Here is a 26895-nt window from a genome sequence, read left to right on the forward strand (position 1 = left end):
TTGGAAAAGAACCACTTAAAACAAGTAAGATAAACATTTCTGGAGCTTGCATAGGACCAGAAAAAGTCCATAGTCTCATCTACCAGAGTGGACAACCTCAAAATTCATGAGGCATTGTGTAGTGAGGCAAAATCAGTCCTAGAACAAAAGTTGCTCTGATCCCAGCTAACAAAACTTAAAACCAAGCATCAAAATAATTAAACTGTTTCCATAATGAGCAGAGAAATTACACAAAAAAGATAGAATTAGTAGATAAGGATGTAAAACAGTTATAATTATAGTCCATATATTCAATGAAGCAGAAGGAAGATTGAGCATACAGAGATATGAAAGGTAGATTTTTTTATAAAGATCCAAATGAATTTCTAGAGATAAAAACTACAACATAAGAGATTTTAAAAACACATTGGACCAAATGAACAGCATATTACTGTAAAAGAGTAATGAACTTAAGGATATAGCAACTGAAATTATACAAAATGAAACACACAGGAAAAAAGACTGAAAAAAATAAGTGAAGCATCACTGAGCAGTGAGATAACTTCCAGCAGCCTAAAAATGGAGTCCCCAAAGGACAGAAAACAGAAGGAAGTAGGGCCAAAAAAATTTTTTTAAGAAATAATGGCTGAAAATTTTTCAAGTTTGGTTAAAATTACTGAACCCACAGATCCAAGAAGCTCAATGAACCCAAAGCACAAGAACCTTTACCAAGGCATATCATAGTCAAATTGCTTAACACTGGTGAAAACGATAGTCTTATAAACAGAAGAGGAACAAAGACAAGAATACAACTGACTTCTTGATAATAAATATATCTTGGAAATAATACATCCCAGAATACAATGAAACAACAATTTTTAAGTACTAGAGGAGGAAAAAAAGCTGTCATCCTATAATTTTATACCCAGCAAAAATATCTCAAAAAACAAAAGTGAAATAAAGACTTTTTCAGGCATAGAAAACTGAAAGAATTTACTAGCTGTAGACCTGCACTTCAGGAAATGTTAAAGTCCTTCTGGAACAAAGACAAATATAACAGACAGAAATCTGATCAATACAAAGAAATGAAGAGCACCAGAAACAGTTAATATGTGGGTAAATATAAAAGTGGTTTTTTAAAAATCTCTTTAAGAGATAATTGACAGTTTAAAGAAAAAAAAAATAACAATGTATGATGGGGCCTATAACATATGTGTAGAAGTTATAAATGATAAAACGTTAACCTATGATAAAAGCCAAAGCAGTGACTACTCATGTGGGAATCCAGGTGGTTTGAGCTGTTGATAGGGCAGATTCGGGAATTTCTGGAATGACTGACAAGGTTCTATTTCTTTATGTGGGTATTGGTTACAAATGTGTTCACCTTGTGATAACTCACGTTAAGTTATAAATTAGTGTTGTTTTATAACACAAAAACTTTAAGAGCAATTGAAAGTGAATCATTTCATTTTTGTGAACTACATAGATGTGTAGAAGAAAATACAGAAAGGATATGAAATAAGATTAACAGTAGTTATTACACGGGTATTGAGATTGAGGGTGAGAACTACTTTTCTATTTTTTCCAAAATGGCTATATAAATATTATTTACTTTTGTAATGAGGAAAAATAAGTAAAAACAAATATTCCCAATGGAAATACTTTCATTGTATAGGTTTCCTTGGGAACAAAATTGATAACTTTGCAATCACTTCACTACCTTGGCTTCTTTGCTTTCATTTTTACATCAGTCCTGCCCATCCCTATCTGCATTGCTCTGTGGTATGTGCTAGCAACCAGAATTAAGGAACTGGTAGGCATTTTTAAAATTTTGTGTACAGTCTAGGCACAGTAGCTCATGCCTCTAATTCCAGCACTTTAGGAAGCCAAGGTGGGAGAATCACTTGAAGCCAGAACTTTGAGACCAGCCTGGACAACAAAGTGAGACCCCATCTCTACAAAAAATAAAATTATCGTCTGCATGCAGTGGCTCACGTCCGTAATCCTAGCACTCTGGGAGGCAGATCACTTGAAAGCAGGAGTTCGAGACCAGCCTGGCTAACATGGTAAAACTCCATCTCTACTAAAAAATAACAAAAAAAATTAGCTGGGCGTGGTGGCACACATCTGTAATCCCAGCTACTTGGGAGGCTGAGGCAGGAGAATTGCTTGAACCCAGGAGATGAAGATTGCAGTGAGCCAAAATTGCGCCACTGCACTCCAGCCTGGGTGACAGAGCGAGACTCCATCTCAAAAAATAAAAATATAAATATAAAAATATTAGCCAGATGCAGTAATGCACACCTGTAGTCTCAGCTACTCAGGAGGCTGAGGCAGAAACATAGCCTGATCCCAGAAGCTCAAGGTTGCAATGAGCTATGATTTCACCACTGCACTCCAGCCCGGGAAACAGAGCAAGACCTTATCTCTAAAAAAAATAATAATAATTAAATAATTAAATTTTTATGTACAGAATCAAAATAAAAACAGCTACAATTACATTTTTAAAGAACTTCTTGTTCTAGCTGATAATAATGTTTGGCTGTGAGACGAGAGGTGAGGAACAGTTATCTCGAAGCCAGAGTTTGCAATCTGCTACCCTGGAGGTTTCTTTGGGAGACTTTGCATGGTTCAGAGGATCTTGTGATTGTTTTGTAAGCAAGGAGGTGCTGCATTTACAAATGCTGTAGAAACAGCCCTGTGTTTTTAATATTCTAAACAGAAATACAGAGTGCCTCTAAATTTCATCTGACAGAAACCTTATGCTTATATTAGCTGTATCCAAAAATAAGAACAAGCCTAAATGAAGACTGCCACAAACCTTTAGCATCAGCAAAAGGCTGTATCTCAAGGGAGAGAATATCAGCACAAAGAAAATACCAGGTTTAACTAGAAGGACCTGATAAAGACATATCCTACTGCACAGTTCATTGCTCAGAGAGCAAGCAGGGAAGTGAAAAATATACCATGAATGTCCATTGTTTGTGAATGGCTAGGGTTGGGTCAAGTAAGGCTAGCCATATAGAATATCAGCCCTATTATAGTTCCCAAGAAAACACCGCACACATTCTAAAGATTAGCAAAGGGACTACAGCACACTAAAAAGGGAGGGGGGATGAGAATGCCTCGTTTGATTATTGATTTAATTTACAAATGTGAAAAGGAGTGTAGTGTGGTACATGGGATGTCATGTATTCTAAGTATATATAATGCAGGGTCTGTTTCATGGTAACAGAATTCAAAAATTAGGATTTTATCTAACCTTTGAGCAATATAAGAAAATTTCAGGCCTGGCGCAGTGGCTCACACCTGTAATGCCAGCACTTTGGGAGGCTGAGGCAGGAGGATCTCTTGAAGCCAGGAGTTTGAGACTATCCTGGGCAACAAAGCAAAACCCTATCTCTAAAGATAAAGAAAGAAATGATAAATTAAAAAAATAAAATTGAAACTAGTTCCACAAGAGGCATTGGGGGCTATTAATTTAATTGAATCATTCATAGATATTACCATTTTAAGGGTATATTGGTATGAGCTAAAGGTTATCTGGACACTGTTTGGAAAACAGAAACATATACATGTGACAGTTACTCTAAGGGTTTATTCTAAAAAGAAAAAATCTGATGGGTGAACATTTGCTTCCTTGGGTTATGTGCTATAATGTCCCCAACATAATTTTCCTGAAAAATGACTATATGGGTTACCAAAACAAACATATACATCACTGCAACACTTTGTCGTAACATATGCAGTGCTTTAAGCCAACTCAAAGATGTATAATGTAGAACTGGAATCATTTCCTAGACAGAGGACCACTAGCAATAACCTTTAATAGCCCAGGGTCTCCAGGGGCACATTTAAGGCAGGATTCCTAGAGGCTGCATTTCGGCAGCCACTGTGGAATGAAATAAACACTTTGGAGCAGAGCAGGAAGTCCCGCTGTTCAGCACTAGCTGGTTTCAAGCCAATGGTTCCTAATCTCAATGAGCAGCAGCTGTCATAGCCATTCTGCAGGGATGTCTTTTTCAAAGTTCTTAAAGATCTTAATTGTGACCTTCCCCTCTGGCTCTAAGTAAGGTTCTTCTTGCTCACCTGTCATATAATTGGGAGCACTCAATTTCATGATCAGCAACACAAAATGAAGTGGAGAATACTCTTATTAAATAAGCTGGAAGAAAGGGACAATCAGAGAGACAGGCGGCATGATGTACTAGAAAGAGAAGTGGTCCTCCTGGCAAAACCTGACGCAAGGGACAGGCTGCTGCGACCTTGTACAGATAACTCATCAGTAAATCTACTTAACATGCCTCTTTGGAGAGTATTGTCTTAGTCCTTTTGAGTGGCTATAACAAAATGCACTCATCCCTTGATACCTGTGGGGGACTGGTTCCAGAACCTCCTGTGGATACCAAAACTCGATGATGCTCAAATCCCTGTTAAAAAATGGTGTAGTATTTGCATATAACCTATGTACGTCCTTTCATATAATTTAAATCATAGGTAGATTACTTATAAAATGTAATACAATGTAAATGTTAGGTAAATGATCATCATGCTGTGTTGTTTAAGGAATAATGACGAGAATATTCTGTACATTTTTAGTACAAATGCAATAATTTTTCCAAATATTTTTGATCCATGGTTACTTGAATCCACAAATGCAGAATCCACAGGTATGGGGGGATGACTGCACCTTAGACTAGGTAATTTATAAACAATAGAAATGTATTGTCCACAGTTCTGGAGGCTGGGACACCTAAGATCAAGGTGCCAGCAGCTTCAGTGTCTGGTGAGGGCTTGCTCATCAGAGATGACACCTTCTTGCTGCATTCTCACAAGGCAAAAGAGAAGACAAGCTTCCTCCAGCCTCTCATAAGGGCACTAATCCCATTCATGAGGTCTCCGTCCTCATGATCTAATCACCTCCTAAAGACCCCACCTCTTGTAGTACTATTGCATTGGAGGTTAGGTTTCAACATATGAATTCTTGGGGATACAAATATTCAGACCACAGGAAGTATCTTTTTATGAAAATAAGCATGTGTAAATAAGGCATTTGGACTGTGTTAACTTCTCAACATAAAGCACAATTGCAAAAATTCTTAGTTGAATCACTTTGGAGTCTATTCAAGACAATTTCTCATATTAAGGCCTCAGCCTGCCATTCCAAAGATACCTTCCTGTGAACCTGCTCTCAAGCACTGAATGAACTGCTAGGCTGGCACACCAGCCGCACCCCCACCTGGCCAACTTCCAGCCTGTGCCTCTAATCATGCCTTCTCCCATCTCCACCTACTGAAATCCCATGCAGCCTTCCACATTCAGCTCAAATGCCATCTTCTTCATGAAATTTTCTATCAAAGGGGCTGAGAGACAGAAGAGGGAGAGGGATGAGAGCCAGGGAGAGATTTGCTGCCACTTGATGGCTTTAGCTTTGCAAAGGCAGCAAGAAACACAGTGGCCTGAGTCTGAAAACCAACATGGTGAGATTTCCCAACAGTGGCACAGGCACTAAAAAGGCAGTGAAAGCTCAGCCAGTGAGGTGTTAAAATACAGGCAGGGTGACCATCTGTCCAGGCTATCACAGACAGAATTTTCACGCTGGGTGGGGGTTACAAGGGATGACCCTACATCCCTTCCATGCTTCTAAGTTGTGTCATGGCCATGGGTTCAAAACAGTAAGTTTCAAGTTACAGGCAAATTTTGTTGAAGGTCCAGTTTATGATTCTCTAATCTTACCTGCCCACTTTCCTGATAAATTTATTTAAAAAGAAATACAGCCTTCAGCCTAGCTACTTTGGAGGCTGAGGTAGGAGGATCGCTTGAGCCCAGAAGTTCAAGGCTGCAGTGAGCCATGATTGCACCACTATACTCCATCATGGGGCAACAGAACAAGACTGTCTCTTAAAAAAAAAAAAAAAAAAAAGTGTTTAAGTAATATAAGCCATTTTATAAAAGGTGGTGAGAAAGCAACATAGCAGCATAAGATCGAAGGCTTTAAAGTCAGCCTGCACATGGATATGAATCCTTGTTTTAGACAAGTTATATAACCACTGCCGGTCTCACTTTCCTCACCTGTAAAGTGGGCTTAAGAACAGAACATCATAAGGGGTTGATGTAAGGAGTATATGAGTTAATACACATAAAGCAGTTAGTGTAGTATATAGCATATAGCAAGCATGCAATAACAGTTCATTACTATCAATATCACTACCATTATTAAAGTGCTTTGCAGGTCCTGACACATGGAAAATATATAATAAATAACAACTACCAAGATTTTTAAATTTATTTTTTTTTATAGAGATGGGGTTTCCCTATGTTGCCCAGGCTTATCTTGAACTCCTGAGCTCAAGTGATCTGTTCACCTCAGCTTCCCAAAGTCCTGGGATTACAGGCATGAGCCACTGCCCCCAGCCCATCAATATTATTATAATACATGTAAGTTTACATATTAAATGCCATTCATTTTAAGTAAGATAAATACATAATCATTCATTTTAAAGATTAATCTTAGATTCGTTGTAAAGCAAATATTTAAAGACATCATTACAAAAGTAGAATTTGGTATACAGTCCCCCTCTGGTTAAGGGATAATAGTGGTTAGTTATTATCATTTTATAGATGATAAAACTCAAAGATTCTATTAATTGCCCAAGGTCACACAGCGGAGAAACTAAAACTAGAACTGAGTCTTTAGTTTCTAAGTTCCTTCTTCCTTCCATGAACCATGCAAATAAAAATAAAATAAATTGGAAGTATGGTAGCATGCCAAGAGTTAATCTATTCATCCAGCTGAGAGATGTGTTTCTTCCTTCTCTGTTTAACATTTCTGAGGCTTTTATCTCCTTTATGTGAAAAAGACAAGAAATCTTTATTCTACATGTAATGAGGGATCTCCTCCCATAAAACATGGCAGATTAAACACATGTAATGGATTAGTCAGGATGCAGATTCTACTGATAATGAATGAAATAAAATGGAGTTGTACTTCTCTTCCATATTTCACTAAGTATTAGAAGGCCTAGATGGCCAGGCACAGTGGTCCACACTTGTAAGCCCAGCACTTTGGGAGGCCAAGATGGGAGAATTGCTTGAGGCCAGGAGGTCTAGGCCAGCCTGGACAACATAGCAAGACCCTCTCTTTAAAAAAAAAAAAAAAAAGGCCAAGGCTAATAGGGTACCCTTCAATGTTGGAAACTCATATTCCTTCCCTTCTGGTGCTCAGCCTTTCCAGGATGCCACTCTCTTCTGCATGGTTGAGGCTAGTTCACTGCGATAGCCATGTTCCTTCCAGGCAACAAGAAAAGACATGCCTCTTGCCTTTAAGAGCATAATTTAGGGCCAGGTGCAGTGGCTCAGGCCTGTAATCCCATCACTTTGGAAGGCCAAGGCAGGCAGATTGCTTGAACCCGGGAGACCGAGGTTGCAGTGAGCTGAGATCTCACCACTGTATTCCAGCCTTGGTGACAGAATGAGACTCTGTCAAAAAAAAAAAAAAAAAAAAAAAAAAAAAAAACCTAATACAAAAAATATTTCACTGTAGCAAGCTGAAAGGATATGCTGCCAGGAATTAAGGAAAGAAAGATGTCAGCTGTTTGGGGTAGGGGATGAGGGTGGCTCCTCAGATCTCCAGGTCCTCGCAGGACACATGCTCAAGGTGGTGAAGACCTTCTACTTGCCTACAGTGATATCCTGCAGGAAGCCTAAAGAGGCATTTTCAAAGTCTCTGCTGCTTCCAGTCTGGTCATCCTGAAACTTCAACATCATTACTATACATGATTGCAAAATCACCTTGCATAAGTTGCAGAATCTAACATCTAGGTCAAGGTACAACTTCATACCATACCACACCTCCATCTTGCTTCACTGTTCACAGTTATATTGAAAATGACAGGCATCACCCATGCACAGCTGTATGGCAGCATTGTAGCAACGTTACTAGGCACAGTTATCTCCAGCATTACATGGCCTGGGAGGTTGTGAACAGGATCTGCCAAAAAGCACAAAGATAGTTAAGCCAAAGTGGGTAAAAGGCAATTATCATTTTCAGGAAAAACAAATATTAGACAAGATAGGGAGTATAGTATACTATATGGCTCTGCTGTAATAACTATATGATCATAATCATATTAATTTAACCAAAACCTGTGATATAACTGTATCAAGGGGATAGGGAAAAAGGAAGTGGGAAGAAAAGAAAGAGTGTAAGAGAACTAGATCCTCATTTCACAGTAATAAATCACTAGGAATAGTGACTCAAACTGGTAAGTCAAGAAACAGTGTTACATTCCTTTTTCTTTTTCTCTCCCTTCTTTCTTCCCTTCCTTCCTTCCTTCCTTTATTTCTTTCTAGATGTATGTAGATAAATATCAGAAGAAACAGCTAAGAATTTACAGTGCTTACCTTTGGAGACGAGCCGTGGAACAGGAAAAAAGAAGCAAAGTGATGTGGGCTCCATGCTTGCATAGCCTGCAGAACCATGAGCCAGTTAAATCTTGTTTGTTTGTTTGTTTGTTTTAGTTTTTAAATTTTACTTTAAGTTCTGGGATACATGTGCAGAATGTGCAGGTTTGTTACATAGGTATACATGTGCCATGGCAGTTTGCTGCACCTGTCAACCCATCATCTAGGTTTTAAGCTCCACATGCATTAGGTATTTGTCCGAATGCTCTCCCTCCCCTCGCCCCCCATCCCCAAACGGGCCCTAGTGTGGGATGTTCCCCTCCCTGTGTTATCATTGTTCAACTCCCACTTATGAGTGAGAACATGTGGTGTTTGGTTTTCTGTTCCTGTGTTAGTTTGCCAAGAATGATAGCTTCCAGCGTCATCCATGTCACTGCAAAGGACATGAACTCATTCTTTTTGATGACTGCATAGTATTCCATGGTGTATATGTGCCACATTTTCTTTATCCAGTCTATCATTGATGGGTATTTGCGTTGGTTCCAAGTCTTTGCTATTGTAAATAGTGCAATCTCTTTTCTTTATAAATTACCCAGCCTCAAGTATTTCTTAATAGCAATGCAAGAATGCAACAGAGACATAAGAGAAAGGGCCCCTTGCACTGTCCACCTTTGTACCATGTTCAAATATTACTTATGTTTTTAAATATTTGAAAAGCAAAAATAAATAAAAAGCAAACAAAGTAAAACATCTGAGGAAGAAACCTGGTTTAGCTGATCTTAAGAATGCTTCAGAAAACTTAAGAAAGATGTTAACTTAAGAAAGATGTTTGGAGATAAATTCACTTAAGAAAGATGTTAAGAAAGATGTTTGGAGATAACTACTGACTCTTGTTAACCACTTTTCATGGACAATTTCAAGGGGATTTATCTACCTATCACCAAGCCCTGAGTTATCAGGTAGACGGCAAGCTTCCAGAGAGAAGAAGGCATGGGTTTTTGTACCTCTCCTGTGATCTAGCCAAGCCCTGGAAGAGAATATGTACTTGAGAAATATTAGGTCCCATTCAAAAATAAATATTCCAAAATAAGTAAATATTTAATACAGTAAACTGATCTTTGACAAAGGTGCCAAGAATACACAATGGGGAAAGGACAGCCTCTTCAATAAATGGCGAAGGAAAAACTGGATATCCACATGCAAAAGAATGAAATTGAGCTTCTGTCTTACACTACTCACAAAAAATAATTTGAAATAGATTAAAGACTTCTATGTAAGACCTGAAACTGTAAAAATGTAGAATAAAACCTAGGAGAAAGCTCCTCGACATTGGTCTAGGAAATGATTTTTTTGGATATGACCTCAAAAGCAGAGGCAACAAAATAAATAAATAAATAAGCAAATGGGATGGCATCAAACTAAAAATCTTCTTCACAGCAAAGGAACAATCAACAAAATGAAAAGGTAACTTATAAAATGGTGAAAATATTTGCAAACCATATGTCCTATTAGGATTTAATATCCAAAATATATCAGGAACTCCTCATACAACTCAATAGCAAAAACAAAAACAAAAACAAAAAAAAAAAACCTCATTTAAAAATGGGCAAATGACCTGAACAGACATTGTTCCAAAGAAAGATAAATGGCCAACAGGTACACAAGCACATGAAAGGTGCTTAGCATCACTAGTCATCAGGGAAATGCAGATCAAAACCACAAAGAGATATCACCTCACATCTGTTAGGTTAGCTGTTGTCAAAAAGACAAGATTAAAAGCATTGACAAGGATGTGGAGAAACAAGATCATTGTACGCTACTGGTGAAAATGAAATTTGATAGGGCCAGTATAGAAAACAGTATGGAGGTTCCTCAAAATATTGAAAATAGAACCATCTTATGATCCAGCAACCCATCTTCTGGGTATATATCCTTCTGGGTATATATCCTGGGTATATATCCTAAACAGTAGCTTCAGATATATCTGCACTCCTATGGTCATTGCACCATTATTCACTATAGCCAGGACATGGAAACAACTTAAATGTCCATTGATGAATTAATGGATAAAGAAATTGTGTGTGTGTGTGTGCATGTGTATATATGTATATATTAGATTGGTGCAAAAGTAATTGCAGTTTTTGCCATTATATACAGTCATTAAAAAGAAGGAAAGAAGGAAATCCTGCCATTGGTGACAACACGGATGGACCTTGAAAGCATTATGCTAATAAGTGAAACAAGTCAGACAAGGAAAGAGAAATGTATAAGCTCACTTATATGTGGAATCTAAAATAGTCAAACTCGGCCGGGTGCGGTGACTCACATCTGTAATCCCAGCACTTTGGGAGGCTGAGGTGGGAGGATCACTTGAGGTCAGGAGTTCAAAACCAGCCTGGCCAGCATGATGAAACCCCGTCTCTACCAAAAATACAAAAAAAAAATTAGCTGGGCATGATGGTGCATGCCTGTAGTCTCAGCTACCTGGGAGGCTGAGGCAGGAGAACGGTTTGAACCTGGGAGGCAGAGATTGAAGTGAGCCGAGATCGCACCACTGCACTCCAGCCTGGGCAACAGCAAGACTCTGTCTCAAAAAAAAAAAAAAAAAAAAAAGTCAAACTCAAAGAAACAGAGTTGAATGGTGGTTGCCAGGGGCTGGGAATTCAGGGAAATGAAAAGATGTTGGCCAAAGAGTGCAAACTTTCAGTTATAAGGAACACATTCTGGGGATCTAACGTACAACATGGTGACTAGAGTTAATAATACCGTATTGTATACCTGAAGTTTGCTAAGAAAGTAGGTCTTAAATGTCCTCAACACACACACACAAAGCTAACTACGTCAGGTAATTGATGTGTTAATGATTGTGACAATAATTTCATAATATATATGCATATGAAAGCATCACATTGTATCCCTTAAATACATACGGTTGTCCCTCAGTAACCACAGGGGATTGGTTCTAGAAACTCCTGCAGACACCACATCCAAGGATGCTCAAGTCCCTTATATAAAATGGTTCGTATCTGCATGTAACCTATGCCCATTATCTCTAGATTACTTATAATACCTAATACAATGCAAATCCTATGTAAATAGTTGTAATACTGTATTGTTTAGGGAATAATGATAAGGAAAAAAGTCCCTACAAGTTCAGCACAGATGCAACTATTACAGGCCTAACTACATTTTCAAACCGTGGTTGGTTGAATCTATGGATGCAAAACCCATAGAAATAGAGATTCAACTGCAGCCATCCCATTACTGGGCATATACCCAAAGGATTATAAATCATGCTGCTATAAAGACACATGCACACGTATGTTTATTGTGGCACTATTCACAACAGCAAAGACTTGGAACCAACCCAAATATCCATCAATGACAGATTAGATTAAGAAATTGTGGCGCATATACACCACGGAATACTATGCAGCCATAAAAACGATGAGTTCACATCCTTCGTGGGGACATGGATGAAGCTAGAAACCATCATTCTGAGCAAACTATTGCAAGGACAGAAAACCAAACACCGCATGTTCTCACTCATAGGTGGGAATTGAACGATGAGAACACTTGGACAAAGGGTGGGGAACATCACACACCGGGGCCTGTCGTGGGGTTGGGGGAGGGATAGCATTAGGAGATATACCTCATGTAAATGACCAGTTAACAGGTGCAGCACACCAACATGGCACATGTATACATATGTAAAAAACCTGCATGTTGTGTACATGTACCCTAGAATTTAAAGTATTAAAAAAAAGAAAAGAAAGAAATAGAGGGTCAACTGTACGATTTTATCTGTCAATTATACCTCAGTAAAGCTGGGGGTGGGAGTCCAGGAATAAATAGATAAACAGATAAATAGTTTGAGTATCTTCTTTGTGGCAGGGGTCAGGGGCTGGGGAGAGGTGGAGATAGGGCAGAGAGCTTTCCCTTCTTTTCCATTTCAATTTCTCCTAGCCTGGAATCTTCTTTTCTTTTAGTATTAATAGAAAGTTCTAATTTTTAATGAGGGCCATCCGTGATGCCTAGAGATAAAGTAGCCATGGTCATTCAAGAGTGATTTGTCTCCTTGTCCTCCAGAAAACAATCAAAGGCTTGAGATCAACCCCATGGGCCTATATCTACCCAATCAGAACAGTGAGTTATCACAGAACCACAGCTCTATGAATGCTTTACCTGGATTTTTTTTTTTCCAGAAGGAACATGTTTCTCATGCAGCAATCTTAATAAATGCAAGTGGGCTCCATTTCTTGGCTTTGAGGTAATGAAAAATTAATTACCATACTTTACAAGTAATAGTTTCCACTCACAGCACCCCTTTAGAAGTAAATATATCATAAATAGTTACTATTATACCAATGGCTGGTGGATTGGGCAGCCTGTCGTCCATAAATCTTTTTTCAACAGACATGTTATTTCTTCTGGGGGAACAAACAGATTTGTTTTAGATCAGAGAGTCAACTGACAGATGGCCTTTGTAAAAACACACCATTTGTATAAATAAATTATAGTTTCACGATGGTATTCTGCATTTGTGGATTTGGAAAATCAATGCCCCCATTCTCCAGACTGGGCCTAAACTGTAAAGAGCAATTTTGTTTAGGTGCGAGGTCACATTGCACAGATCTGCCAACACAGATGCTAAAGTCCAAACTCTCTGGATGCTTGCTGCCACTTCTCATCACAATTGTCACAAAGAACTCTGCCTGGAGGTAACAGGATGATCTCCCAGAGAGCTCCGTAATGGATCAGAGCAAGTTACCAACTGGCACACTCCCCTTAGCTCTGGGCTCTGTTTCTATTAAACGTAATGACACCACGTGCCTTATTTTCCTAACCACAACTTTGCATAATTGGGGCTGACAGTGTATTTGTCTTAAAAACCTGAAACACTTCATTTTCTTTTATAATACAGTTCGTCAGTTAAATGCTAAACATTCAGTAGATTCCTTTAAAATCCAAACCAGCCCTGACTCTGAGCACACTGAAATCTCAGTCATTACTCATCTTACAAGGTATACACATGTAACATATGCATCAAATATTTCTTGATTCATATATAAATGTATATATCTAAATACGCATCTATACACACACATACCTACTCATGCAAATCCCCTTTCCCAGAACCAAAGGGTCAGAATTTAGTATCAAAAAAGACACAGTTTGTTACTGTTTTTAAGAACCAGGACTAGTAAAATGTTTCTTTTGTTAGGAGACCAAGACATTCATTTTAGCCAGAAATTCTAAGTACAGTCTTTGTTGGCCTAATGATTGCCTGTGTGTCCTTTTTTTAAGGACATTATTCCCCCTCCACCCATGATTAAGATCCTAAAGTCATCAGTCGTGATCAAGGAAATAAAAGTTTAACATCAATCATGTTCACTATTCAAAATATAACAACAGGAAAGACTTTGTAAGTTTCCAGCTTAAAAAAAAAATTTGTGTGTCAAATTGCCTAGTATTTTCCTAGCTATAAGGTACTTTTGGAAGCTGTGTTTATTCTTTCACATGGTGGGATACTGTTAGCCTGGTGCTTTGTCTGCATTCATAACCTCAAGCTCCCACGTTGCTATTTAGAGTTATACCAGTTGGTGCCTTGATAAAATTAATACAGTGTCTAGAGTTCCTAACTTACATCCAAAGAAGTGCATAAACCAGTGATTTCCATCTGTTTCTATGACACTCCCAGGGAATCTCAGGTTACTTCAAAGGAGATCAGAAATTGCCAAATAAAATTAATTTAGATCCACAAATCTTACATATATAGTTACATATGCCAGATATAAATATATACCTACATGCACATAGTACTTCTGGAAGAGGCAATGTCAGGAAATTACTAAGGTAATTGCATACTAAGATCCTAGAAGGGTAAAATGATCACAAATTATAATATGTATCGTAAACCAGATTAGAACTAATCATGGAAAATAAAAGTCCACTCAATTTACACAAAATCACAAATTTGGATCATGAAAAAGAAAAAGGGTTTGGGGGGTAAATCAACGAAGTTATTTTTGAAGTAGATGATTTTGTGGATGAATTACTAGCAACCCAATAGGACACAAATCTGGTTGGATGACTGATTCATTTGATTCTCTTTTTTATCTCTAAATTATGTTACATGCCTGTCTGTAAATGGAGAAGCTCTTCATCCTGCATCTCAATAAAAGTATTAAAGACATCTCTGCTGTAATGGAGTCAACTCACAATCAATACCTGTATTCATAATATTATGCACACAGACAGGTCAAGGGTTAAGAAAATGTTTTCAGTGCAACTGTAATCAACTGACCCTCCTGTAATTAGGCTGTTTGCTGACTCCTTGGGGACATTTATTGGGAAGGGTCCAAGGACCCCTCTCAGACTCAAATCATGTGACCGAGTGCAAAATTCCTTTGCTTAAAACACGCACTTCTCCACCTTTAATCACACTCCACGTGGTGATTAACAGTGTGGATCTGCCACTTCCTAACTCTATAACTGTAGGAAAGTTTCTCATCCACTCCCTGCCTCAGTTTGTCTGTAAAAAGGAGAAAACAGTGCTTGCCTCATACAAGTGTTGAAAGGATGAAATAAGTTAGTAAGGATAAAGTGCTTAGTACGGTACACACAGTAAACATTCAATAAGTGTAAGCTCTTATCATTCTTTATTATTCAACTTGTCAGAGGTTCCCCGAGCTAGAGGCCACTGCAGAACTCTAGATCACTCATCAATTTATGATCATGTTGACTTTTTAAAATGTATTTTAATTTTATATAATATTATATGATACTATCTCAGTGTTAACTTTTTATGGGTTAAATGCTCGGTATTCAACATACATAATTCAACTAGACCTGCAGATTAAGTGGCATATTTGTTGCCTATACATCCTGAAAAGTTTGGAATTGGTGGAAATTGCATTGACTGGGTATCTGGACATGCACTGGAGGATCTCCCACTAATGTCCTGTGAGGCCGTGGCTGAGTCATTTCACCCATCCAAATACCAGATTTCTTCCTATAACAAAGGTTTGGACTAGGTGAACTCTAAGAATGCTTTTATCCTAAGAACCAGAGTATTATGAAGCTGACATCCTCCTTGATTTTCTGAGTTGCGACAGCATCATCTGTCTGAAGAAACCAACCAGTATGAAATGGGAGAATCCTAACCAGTAAATTTCCTAGATCCAGCCTCTCTCAGGATAGCACATAACAAAATGCTAGGATGAACTATTATATAAAATTCACATAAAAATGACCACATATACCACTTTTATTGGGAAATTACAGGTTGAATGTGAATCTAATATCTACTGATGAATTATTCAACTATATTTCAGTCAGCCTGGCTGACTGGATGACAGAGTATGAGTATTTTTCAAGCACTCATAGAAAACTCCTGAACTCTCTTGAATGTTGGCCTGAAGGTTATTTCTGGTAAAGAATGGACACCTGAATGTATAAGAAGAGACACCCTTTCTCTAGGAATCGGAAAGGACATCATTATGGGATGCCCCAGGGGTTCATGTGAAACCCTTTAAATATACATCTTGGGGAAAGAAGACTTTATCCTGACTGGATAGCCTAACCTGGAAAATACCTTCCAAGACAGAGAACAGTGAGGTCATACACAGAGGGCGTGAAAGGCTTAGGAAAAGAGTAAAGGAAGCCCCAAGAAATGGAAACTGTTGAGTCCAGGGGAGTTTGAGAAACCATAGGAGACTGAAATAGAGATTTATTCATATGTTGATGATATATGCATGATTTGGAGGAAGTCAGAGAGAAAGATGACTGATTTCTCAGCAAACACACTTTAAAATGCACATGTTCTAAACCTAACTTGCTATCTATAAATGCCAGCCATAGCCATGATTAACTAGTAGAGACGCAGAGGGTGGTAGGCATGGGTTCTTCCCACTCAGACACTGGGAGGCTTTCAGTCACTCCAAAATCCCCACTGCCTAAATAGTTACAAGTTTGTAGCAGCAAATATACACAATATTACCAAATGTAACAGCTTTAAAAATCATCCGTTTGGCCAAGGCTGGAGAATTCTGTTTGCACCGGTTTCTCTTTTTGGAAGAGATCAAAATGTTGCCTCTCACAGTCCTTTGACTGAAGGAGAAATCAGAGGAAACCTGGATGGTCCACAGCAAGTTAGCGTTTCCCACTGAAATAAACACATTCCTTTGACTCCCCTCCAGCCATGGAGCCCTGGCCAACATCTCACAATACAAAGCCGAGACTGACTTCCAGCAGGAACACAGCAACTGCTAATCCCCATTATCACACCCGACAGTGTCCACCACACCCCCATAAAGATGCATTTTCTAGTAACTAATAAAACTGGTCCTGAAGACAATAGCCTCTCGCTCATCCAGATACCCGTTGGGATATTACAAATTAACACCTTGTAAAGCAACCCAATTAAAAAGTATGCCCATACACACAGTCTCATCCACCAAAACATACATCTGCCTTTCCAAATATTATGCAACGCTGGATTCTAAATCGGTCTTAATTTCTAAAAAGCCTACAGGCACGGATATGAATTCTCAGTTCTTATGGCTGTGGCCGCCCTATGCACTCTTCCCAGTGGTGGACACAAACGTTAATGTACTTATTATTACTTAAGGACACAAAAATAAAGAAGGTGGCATTTTTCTCTTTCCCCTTCTAAGGTTCTCCCCAGAGCTGCCAGATGAACGCCCACGCCACCTTCTCCCACCAAAGGTGGATCCGGCTAACAGGAGACTGGATCGTGACCATAGCGCGTCTGTGCCCAGCTCTGGGGAAAGCCTCATCTTAGCGAGTGGCCCTCGGCTAGTCCCGCAGATCGGCCAAGTACGCGGAGGCCGCGCGGTTTCACCATTAATGTTGCTGAAGGACAATAGCTCATCAAGCCCCACCGAAAGCCCCGGACCCGTCGCGGAGCCTGGGCTGGCGGGGGATGAGGCTGAGCGACTCCTCCTAGAGGTGGTTATGTGGAGAAGGAGCAATCCCTTCTCCCTCCTCCTCCTCCCCCCGCTACTATCCGCGGCCCAGAGAACTGCCGCTTGCCGCCATTGACACGCACAGATAGAACCCAAAGAAAGGCAAAGAGTCCTGCCCGGCACCGGCGCCGCGCGGGCCGAACCTGCGCCCGGGGAGGGGCGCGCAGAGGGCACCGGGCGCCCTGAGCAGGCGGCGCAGCACCAGGTGAGCCCGCCATGGCGATGGCATTATTGTTTAGGGTGCTCCGGGGTCTGGAAACAAAACGCGCCGCCGGGGCAGTGCAGGGGCCGGAGAGAACCACCTCTGCCTCTCCCCCGAGCCCCTGCGGGCGCACCCCCGATAGCCAACCCACCCCCTGCAAAAACAAATTCTTAAATCCAGCCGCCCAACTTGCTTCCTTGGGCGATAAAGAGGGGGCTACTAAAGAAGTGGTCAAATTCCTGCGGCCAGCGAGGGGCCGGGGGCGTCGAGGGTAGTGAGAGAAGGAGGAGGGATGCGGGGTTCAGCAGCGGGCCCCAGGCGAGGCTGGACCCGGAGGAAGCGGAGGGCTCCTGGGAATGCGGAGTTTCAGGCGCAGAAGCGGGAGGAGGGTGGCGCCTGGCCGCCGAGGGGCACGGGGCGATGGGTGGGGGACTGCGCAGGGCCCGAGGGAGCCCGGGGAGGGCCGCTCGGGGTCCTCTGAGGGTGCCCGGGCAGGGCGCCGGCGGCTCCAGGCTGACAATGGAGGGGGCGCGGAGCAGCCGGGCGGAGGGAAGGGACCCGAGTCCGGGGGCGGGCCGCGCCGGGGAAGGTCAGGCCGGGGACGCCGGGCGGCGGGGCGAGGGCTGGGGGTTGCTGTGCGGACGCCCGGGCGCCGCGGGCGGGCGTGCGCCCCGGGGCCGGCGCGGAAGAGGGCGCGGGGCCGGGCACTCCCCTTCGGTTCCCTTTCCGGGGCGCCCGGTGCCTATGCGCGCTGCGCTTTCACCGGGAAATGGCGGCCCCGCCGTGGCTCGCCTGGGCAGTCTGGCTCCCGCTTTGCGCGGGAAAAAATAATAATAATAAAAATAACGAAAAAGGGAATAAAAGTAAACTGGCTGCGGCGCAGGAAAGGGCTCTGCCGGGCACCGGACGCCGTGCGTATCACTCGCGGGGCGCGGCGGTTGGGGACCAGCCCTGCCTCCCCCGGCTCCCAGCCTGCCGCCCCGGCGCACCTCAGCCCCAAACCGGCCAGCCCCCCGATCGCCTGTGGGTGTCCTCCCCCGCCTTTCCTCGGGGGGGCGCCCTCAGTTCTTGCCCTCTTTGTTCCTTACAACAATGGCCAAAGGGGCATTGGTTCCCCAAGGGCCAAACGAGCGTCCTCCAGGAGTTTACCGTCGCGTGCAATGGACCACCGTGGGCCTGACTGAGGCCTGGTCCTTGCCAGGGTTTTTTGACAACGGCCCTGGATAAGTGAAGGGATGAAAGGGGCGAGAAGAAATGGGCTGAGAAACCGAAGTGCGGGGCCCTGAGTGTTTGAGGGGACGCGATGGGAACCGCGGCTCCGTTGCCCTGATTTTAAGGGCAGTTCCCCTATCACAGCAGCGCTGGGACTGAGGTGTCCGTCCAGCTTCTGTCCACCTCAGAGGAATTCAAAACAAGGGCCCAGTTCTAAGCCCCACAGATCCCAGGATCCCCTAGGGACGATCCATGCACCACGGCAAATGGTTTCCTCACTTTGCTCATTTGTGTTTGTTTTGAAATCCAATTGTCCCCTCACTGGGCTTCACAGTTGCTACTGAAACGGTTCAATAGGTGAGAGAAAAAGAAAACATTAAGAGGGAGAACGTGTCTTCGTGTGTGTTGTTCTGAACCACACACTAAGCTACACATAATTCTCAATCCGTTTTAAAACACTTCTTATTTTCAGACTAAATGTTCAGAGCTCCAAGATTTGGAAGCATGCTGGTGATTTTTAGAATTGTTTTAGCCTAACATGACATATAAATAAACAGAGGCACTGCCCCGTGGATAAGTTTATCTCCCATCGCATAATTCACATCTTCATAACCCCTCTTTCCTGTAGCCAAATTTCCTTTTAAAACATGCCCAGTTCTCCTCTCCTCTGATTTTTCCTACCCTACCACAGTTACACCTCACCTGGATCCATTAATTGTCAGACTTTACACATGATTAGTGGTTTCCTCTATATCAAAACTCCACAAAAGAATTTACCTCCTTGAATCCAGAATGTCCTGAGGATTCTGACCCTACTCCCTCACCGTTCTATCTTCTGTCTGGTTCCCAGGATTTTTAAGGCGCCTCTGGTCTGCCGTTTCTCAGTGGGTAGGACACCCTGCTAGCTATTGTCTGAGACAACCACATCTGTTTTCACTGCCTCCTGCCAGCAGAACAGGAGGTGAGTCCCGTCTCAGGCAACTTTAAATGAAAGGTATCTGTAACTTGTTACCAGCGAGGGATGTGCAGACATTCGGCCAACTTTCCTAAGAATGTTTTTCAACCTTAAGAAATAACCTCCAAGTTAGATGCAGTCTTGGCAAATGGAAAGTATATTGCACAGAGATTAACAAAGAACTTGTGGTTAGAGATCATTCAACAAACACTTATTGAGCACCAGTTCTTTTGCTGTTTGTTTTGTTGTTTTGAGATAGGGGGTCTCGCTACATTGCTCAGACTGGTCTCGAAATCCTGGGTTCAAGGGGTCCTCCTGTCTCAGCCTCCTGAGTATACACCAATTCTTAAACACCTCTAGATAGGGAAAGAAATGAAATAAAATATAAGGAAGTCATTGGGCCCTTCTCTCATAAAGCTTACAACCCCCAGCCCAGGAGATAAAATATACATGCCGGTAAAACAAGGTAAAAAGTGATTTTGGCAAGCTAATGGGAAAACAGGTACTTTCATATACTGCTGACGTGTGTAAATTGATATAACCAATTGGGAGAGCAGTTTGGCACTATAAAATTAATAACGTGCACATTCTGTGACCCACCATTCCATTTCTCAGTATGTCACCCAAAGAAGCAGGCAGCCACGAGCTCAGCATGTATAAGGCTGTTCATTGCAATTTTGGTCATTCTGAAGTAGAAAACAGCCTAACAGCCATCAACAGGGAATGGCTAAATAAACTCTGGTGCATCTGTCTTCTGGAATATTATGCAGCAGTTCAAAAGAATGAAGCAGATCTATATATACTGAGACAGGAAAGATCACCAAGATATACTATTAATGAAAAAAGCAAATTGCAGAACAGTACATATTATATGGTACTATTGATATAAAAACAAAATAAAATTATAAATTTCTGTAAGTAAAAATGCATACAAAATGGACAGAAAAAGTGTAGAAGATGCCCACTAAGAGAGACAAGAACTAGAGGAATTGTCAAGAAGGGCTTTAGCCGTATCATTATTAATACCCATCCATAGCCTTGTTATAATATTTGAAGTTCTATAATTTTTTGTTTGTTTGTTTTGTTTTGTTTTGTTGAGATGAAGTCTCGCTCTGTTGCCCAGGCTGGAGTGCATTGGCACAATCTCAGCTCACTGCAACCTCCATCTCCCAGGCTCAAGCAATCCTCCTGCCTCAGCCTCCCTAGTAGCTGATACTACAAGCTTGTGCCACCATGTCTGGCTTATTTTTTGTATTTTAGTAGAAATGGAGTTTCACCATGTTGCCAGGGTGGTCTCAAACTGCTGAGCTCAGGCAATCCGCCCACCTCAGCCTCCCAAAGTGCTGGGATTACAGGTGTGTGCCACTGTGCCCGGCCAAGTTGTGTAATTTGAATTAATGTATGCCTTGCTTGGATAACTAAATACAAGTAATAATTTTAAAGTGATTGATAATACATAATTGATAATACGTAACGATATACACAAGAAAACTACAACAATTTGTAAAGGGAAAAGAGGGTTTTGGACTTGAAGGGAGGGTGTTGGGCTAGGCTTTGTAGAGAACGTGGCAGGATTTGGATGCAGAAGGGTAAGGGAGCAAGGCAGGTGGAAGGAAGCTGGATGCAGATGCTGTGTTCCAGCTAGTCCTCGTTCTTCAACATGATTATGAGATTCCCTTGCAAGACTGAGAGTCCTGGCCTGGTCTACCCTGCCAAGGTTCAGGTTGAAGGGTGAACTAAAAGAACCCTCACAATTTTTTTCATTGCAATTTAAGTCTGTGACTGTCTTAAATTCTATATATAGAAGAAAGAGAAAAACGAACCAGTAGAGAAGTATATGAGTTCCAATATGGTATTGGAAGATCATGTTTTTAAAAGGAATATAGTGAAATCTTGAAGATAGAATTTTTTTCCCCAATATACACTGGGATGTATATTGGGAATTAGGTTGGAGCGAAAGATAAGTGTTTGGGAGGATAATTCATTTCCCCCAAAAAATCACAAAAGAGACCTTTTGAAACAAAATATTTAAGGCTGGTTTCATTTATTCATATACGTGTTAAAGGAATATTTATTGAATATCAACTGTGACCTAACACTATGCTAGGTGGCATCTGGGGGTAAAACATGCAACAGCGTGTCGGAATAATAGCCCAGTTGCAGCAGTTGGGGTAAGGGAGCTGGTTCTAGTCTGGTCTCACAGGCCATGGACAAGTCATTCAATGAGCACGTTCCCTTCCAAGCCATTCCTTTCATTGTAGCTACATTTGGGGGGTGGGGGGGTGGGAGAATGCTAGATGATTGATTACTCAAGTCCCTTTCAGTCTTAGGTTATGATTTTGTGAAATCCTTTGATTTCCAACATTGCAATGACTATGAATTACCAGGCAGATGGAATTTGGAGACTACAGGATTAGACCGAGGGGATCTGACAGTGCCCAGCCTTGGGAAAAGCAAAACTATTTGCTGTCGTGAGGGTTCTCAGCAGATGATGTGGCTCTCAGGGTTTTCCTAGAGTTAAACTTTCATTATTACCCCTTTACACACACACAACCTCAATCACAGTAATAATTGTAGCAGTTGGTTTTGAAATAGAAGGACAAAGAGGCAGAAATATGCCCAAGAAAATGTCAGACTGCATTTCATGAAAATAGTTCTCTATAATGATTTCTTCTGTGGAAATAAATCACAGTAGTTAATGTTTATTAAATGTCTGCTACCTGCCAGGTACTCTTCAAGCACCCTACATGTATTAACTCATTTAATTCTGACAGCAGCCCTGTAAGTAGGTACTGTTACTACACCCATCTCAGGAAAAAGAAATGGGGGGGTGGTGATGAAGAACATGCCCAAAGTCACCACACAAGGGACTCCAAGCCAGGCAGCCTGACCCCAAAGCCCTAAATCCTTATGCCCATGTGGTAAGAGCAAGGAGCTGCTAGCTTTCCAATGATTCTCAGATGATGCTCAGCTTAACATTTGTGTAGGCAAATTTTTATTTTCAAAACTTATTTGTCTCACTACTTTATCCGACTATGACAAATGAAAGAAAGAATATGAGACTGAGCCACAGAACTCTGTGCTTTAAACTGTCTTGTCACAAAGTATTAAATAAGATAAATTTGGTGGTTTCTCTGAAGCCCTTACTGTTCATTTATCCATCTCACCATCCATCATACTTTGCCCGATTTATTTGACTGGCATTGCCAATTTGGACTTGGAATGGAGTAAGTAATTCAAGTCAAAAATCTTATGCTTTGATAGAAATGTGTGTGGTAATATGCATAGACCACCAGTGTACAGACATTTACTCCAACTGACTCTGAGATGTCAGAAGGGTTAGATACACTGACCACGTTTTTTCACTCAAAGTTACAACACATGATCTGGCCAAAGATTTAGGGGTTGTTTCTGGATATGAAAGGCGGTCCTGATGATAAGAGTTTAGATGCCTAAATTTGGGATATTTCTATGACAACAGGATAAAAGCAGAACAAGATAAAATCAAACTTACCCTGGAACCCAGGCCCCGTGCTGTCTGGGCTGGCACTGCCAATGATATATATATACACACAGAATTTTGTAACTTGTATTTTGTGCTCCTGCCTTCGCTGCTCAATAAGACCATTAAAATTAAACAGTGGCGGTGGAGCACAAAGAGACAAACCCCAATAGCTTATACAATATGCAACATAAATGTTTAGGTCAGGTGGTGATTCACTGGGTTGCTCATCCGAGTGGTAAACTTCCAAATTGAGCTTTCTTGCAGAATTTCAATGAAGTGGTCATTGACTTAAGTCCCCTGCCAACAACCCTATCACCACTAAACTGAATTTTCACCTCAGCTGTTCCGCAGTAAACAATGTAGATTATTGTTTTGGGGTGAAGAAAAAGCAGTCCTAGATATAAAATCAAGCAGATTTTTTCAGGTCCAGTTTTTCTTTTCTGTGGTTATCCTGGGTGAAGAAATAGCGACTTCAAAGGAAAGACGCTGTGAATGTGACTTACTTATCCTGGCTGCTCCATCGCTGTGAATGTAAGTGACAGGTGGGGCTCAGAGCGAGTCTATTTTGAGCATCTTACAGGTTGGAGAGGACCTCAGAAGTGAGCTGGTGCAAGGGCTCTTAGGTGGGGCTCCACAGAGCCCAGTGCCCCTTGGAGGCCCAAGGCAGGAAAGGTGGGGACCAAGCGTTGAAGTTCCCAGGCACTTGCCCACTCCACCCAGGACAGCTCCCCTTGTATCTTTTTTATATAGTAAAGCCTAATTTCTAGTTTTGCTTTTTTTTTTTTTTTTTTTTTTTTTTTGAGACAGAGTCTCACTGTTGTCACCCAGACTAGAGTGCAGTGGCGTGGTCTTGGCTCACTGCAACCTCTGCCTCCTGGGTTCATGATTTTCCCGCCTCAGCATCCTAAGTAGCTGGGATTACAGACATGTGCCACCACGCCACCTGGCTAACTCTTGTATATTTAGTAGAGACAGGGTTTCACCATGTTGGCCAGGCTGGTCTCGAACTCCTGACCTCAAGTGATCCTCCCGCCTTGGCCTCCCAAAGTGCTGGGATTATAGGCGTGAGTCACTGCGCCTGGCCTCCTACAAATTTTTGTTAAAGCAAAAGGGGAGCCCTGAAAGGCCTACCGATTTGCCTATAGGCCACAGCTAGGCACAGCCGAACTAGAGGCTCCCTCCCCGTGGTCCACTGTGCCTTCCATTCTACCACCTTGATGCCCCCTTGAGCTTTGGCAGGTCTCACCTGCAGAGAGGATGGTGTGGTGTGGCCAGTGGCAGGTTACCCCCACAGAGAGGATCATGTGGTGTGGCCAGTGGCAGGTTACCCCCACAGAGGGGATGGTGTGGTGTGGCCAGTTTCACTCACAGAGAGGATAGTGTGGTGTGACCAGTGGCAGGTTACCCCCACAGAAAGGATCATGTGGTGTGGCCAGTGGCAGGTTACCCCCACAGAGGGGATGGTGTGGTGTGGCCAGTGGTAGCCCTTAGCTGAAGCAGCTGATACACCATGCTGGGGCCCAGGAGCTACAGGGTACCCATACATACATAACCAGGGAGCAACACTGCCTGTCAACAGCACAGAACGTAGAACTGCAGCAAAAGAACCAAGCCACTTTTCCCCACAGTGCAGCCACTGCCTGAGGACTGACAGCAAGGCCAGGTGTGGTGGTTCACGACGGTAATCCCAGCAGTTTGGGAGGCTGAGGCGGGCAGAGCACTTGAGGTCAGGAGTTGGAGACCAGCCTGGCCAACCTGGTGAAACCCCATCTCTACTAAAAATACAAAAATTAGTGGGGCACAGTGGTGGGCGCCTGTAAACCCAGCTACTTGGGAGGCTGAGGCAGGAGACTCGCTTGAACCAGGGAGGCAGAGGTTGCAGTGAACCAAGATCACACCACTACACTCCAGCCTGGGTGACAGAGCCAGACTCTCTCTAAAAAAAAAAAAAGAAAGAAAGAAAGAAAAAAGGACAGACAGCAAGAAAAACTGGGTAGGGAGGTGCAGGCAGAGGAAGGGATGGAGGAAGAGGGGTTCCAGAGCAGTCTGTTGTTCTAGTTTTGAGAGCAGACAACTGGCCCCACTGATGTACTCAGTTGCTCAGCAAACATGGATGTCTCTGGGAACCCCTGGTGGATTAGGCACACCTGCTGTCTGTTACTGGAACATTCACCCTAGCCCCTAAGAGCACTCCTGCACACGCCCGCTCCCATCAGGGATGCTCATCTTGGCCCAGACAAAGCCAGTGCCCTGCTCAGAGAAGTAAAGAAGGCGCTGCTTATAACAATAAACGGCATTACTAATTTGGATCTGTTAGATTTGCAGAAAACAAGATAGTTTGCCCACTGTTATGCTTGATAAAGAACTTATTTAAATTAAAAGAAAATATTGGTCAAGCTGGTCTCAGTGGCTCATGCCTGTAATCTCAGCACTTTGGGAGACTAAGGTGGGAATACTATTTGAACTTAGGATGTCAAGGCTGCAGTGAGCTATGATTGGGCCAGTGCACTCCAGCCTGGATGACAGAGACTCTGTCAAAAAAAAAAAAGAAAGAAAGAAAGGAAAAAGAAAATATTGGTTTAAAGAAACCAGACTACTTTGTCTTTTTATGAAGGCCATCAGCATGTTAAATAAAGTTTATTCTTTCTCCCCGAAAGCAATTTATTCAATAAGAGCACGTGCTAAGGATTTTTCTTTCTTTCCCCTCCTCCCTTCCGAGATCCCAGTATAATTTTAAATATTGTTTATGGGAATCCCACTCTTCCTATTTGTCAAGCCTCAAAGAACAAAAAGACAAGAAGAGACCAGGCTGGGCCCAGTGAGGGTGTTTTTGTTTTGTTTTCTGTGAATGAATAGATTCAGGAAGGCAAACTGCTTCATTTTCTGGTTGACTTTCTTTAGGAATGCATTGCTAACTCAGATTCAAAGAAAACTAAAATTATTTTTACTCATTTCTCATCCAAGTACTACAGGTGGCCAAACATATTTTTATTAGAAAATAGCATAAGGCTAATAATAAAGAAACAAACTACGTTATAGATCAACAACTGCTGCTTTTCTCTTTTTTAAAACAACCATAGCTCAGGTTCAACAGAGACAACAAAACATGTTAAAATGTCTTAGTAGCCTGCAGTAGCAACAGAAATCCTAAATCAACCCCTTAAACCCTCCAACCTCTTGTCCCCAGCTCCTCTACAGTGACCACACATGTTCTGCCTCTGAATGACAAAGAATGTGCCGGCAGTTGAACTTCCCGCTCCATGATGTGACTTGAAATACTTTTTGAAAAGGGAATGATTTGTTATCCAATAGTATAATTTAAATAAATTGGATTAATGCTTGGTTCTAACATTCATGGTTGGTTAATTTGGTTAATTTGATCTGCGTGTCATTTTGATGAAATTGCATTTGATATAACCCTTTATGTTATAAATTGTTAATGTGCTTTAACATATATGACGATAAAATTATTGACTATTCTCATTCACTTAAAGGTGGCCTTGAAAGAAAATGGTTTGGAAAGTATTATACTATAATGATTTGCCCTTGGAGTTCATAAATGGAAGTGTAATAGAGCCAGTGATTTAGCTTGTGTTACTGAAAATGGTTTTTACAGCTACAAAATAATGCTAACAAACTATTATTATTT

General features: G+C 41.7%; 1 protein-coding gene and 1 long non-coding RNA gene across 3 annotated transcripts in view; one reads left to right on the forward strand and one right to left on the reverse strand.

The window, feature by feature from the left end:
* The window catches only part of LOC139356262 (uncharacterized), a 58641-nt gene extending 41497 nt beyond the window's left edge, over window positions 1–17144 (reverse strand). For both annotated transcript variants that reach the window (XR_011607828.1, XR_011607829.1), the window contains exons 1-3: window positions 12568–17144; window positions 8383–8448; window positions 3242–7969 (exon numbers count right to left, since the gene is read on the reverse strand). This is a non-coding gene — a long non-coding RNA (uncharacterized lncRNA). The remainder of the gene's footprint in view (window positions 1–3241; window positions 7970–8382; window positions 8449–12567) is intronic.
* A 277-nt stretch (window positions 17145–17421) lies between these two features.
* The window catches only part of LOC105466082 (macroH2A.2 histone), a 59077-nt gene continuing 49603 nt past the window's right edge, over window positions 17422–26895 (forward strand). Inside the window, exon 1 of the mRNA XM_011714988.2 lies at window positions 17422–17577. The gene's annotated coding sequence lies outside the window, so the exon portion shown is untranslated. The remainder of the gene's footprint in view (window positions 17578–26895) is intronic.

This window comes from Macaca nemestrina, chromosome 9 (assembly GCF_043159975.1).
Source record: "Macaca nemestrina isolate mMacNem1 chromosome 9, mMacNem.hap1, whole genome shotgun sequence".
Classification (NCBI taxonomy): Eukaryota; Metazoa; Chordata; class Mammalia; order Primates; family Cercopithecidae; genus Macaca; species Macaca nemestrina.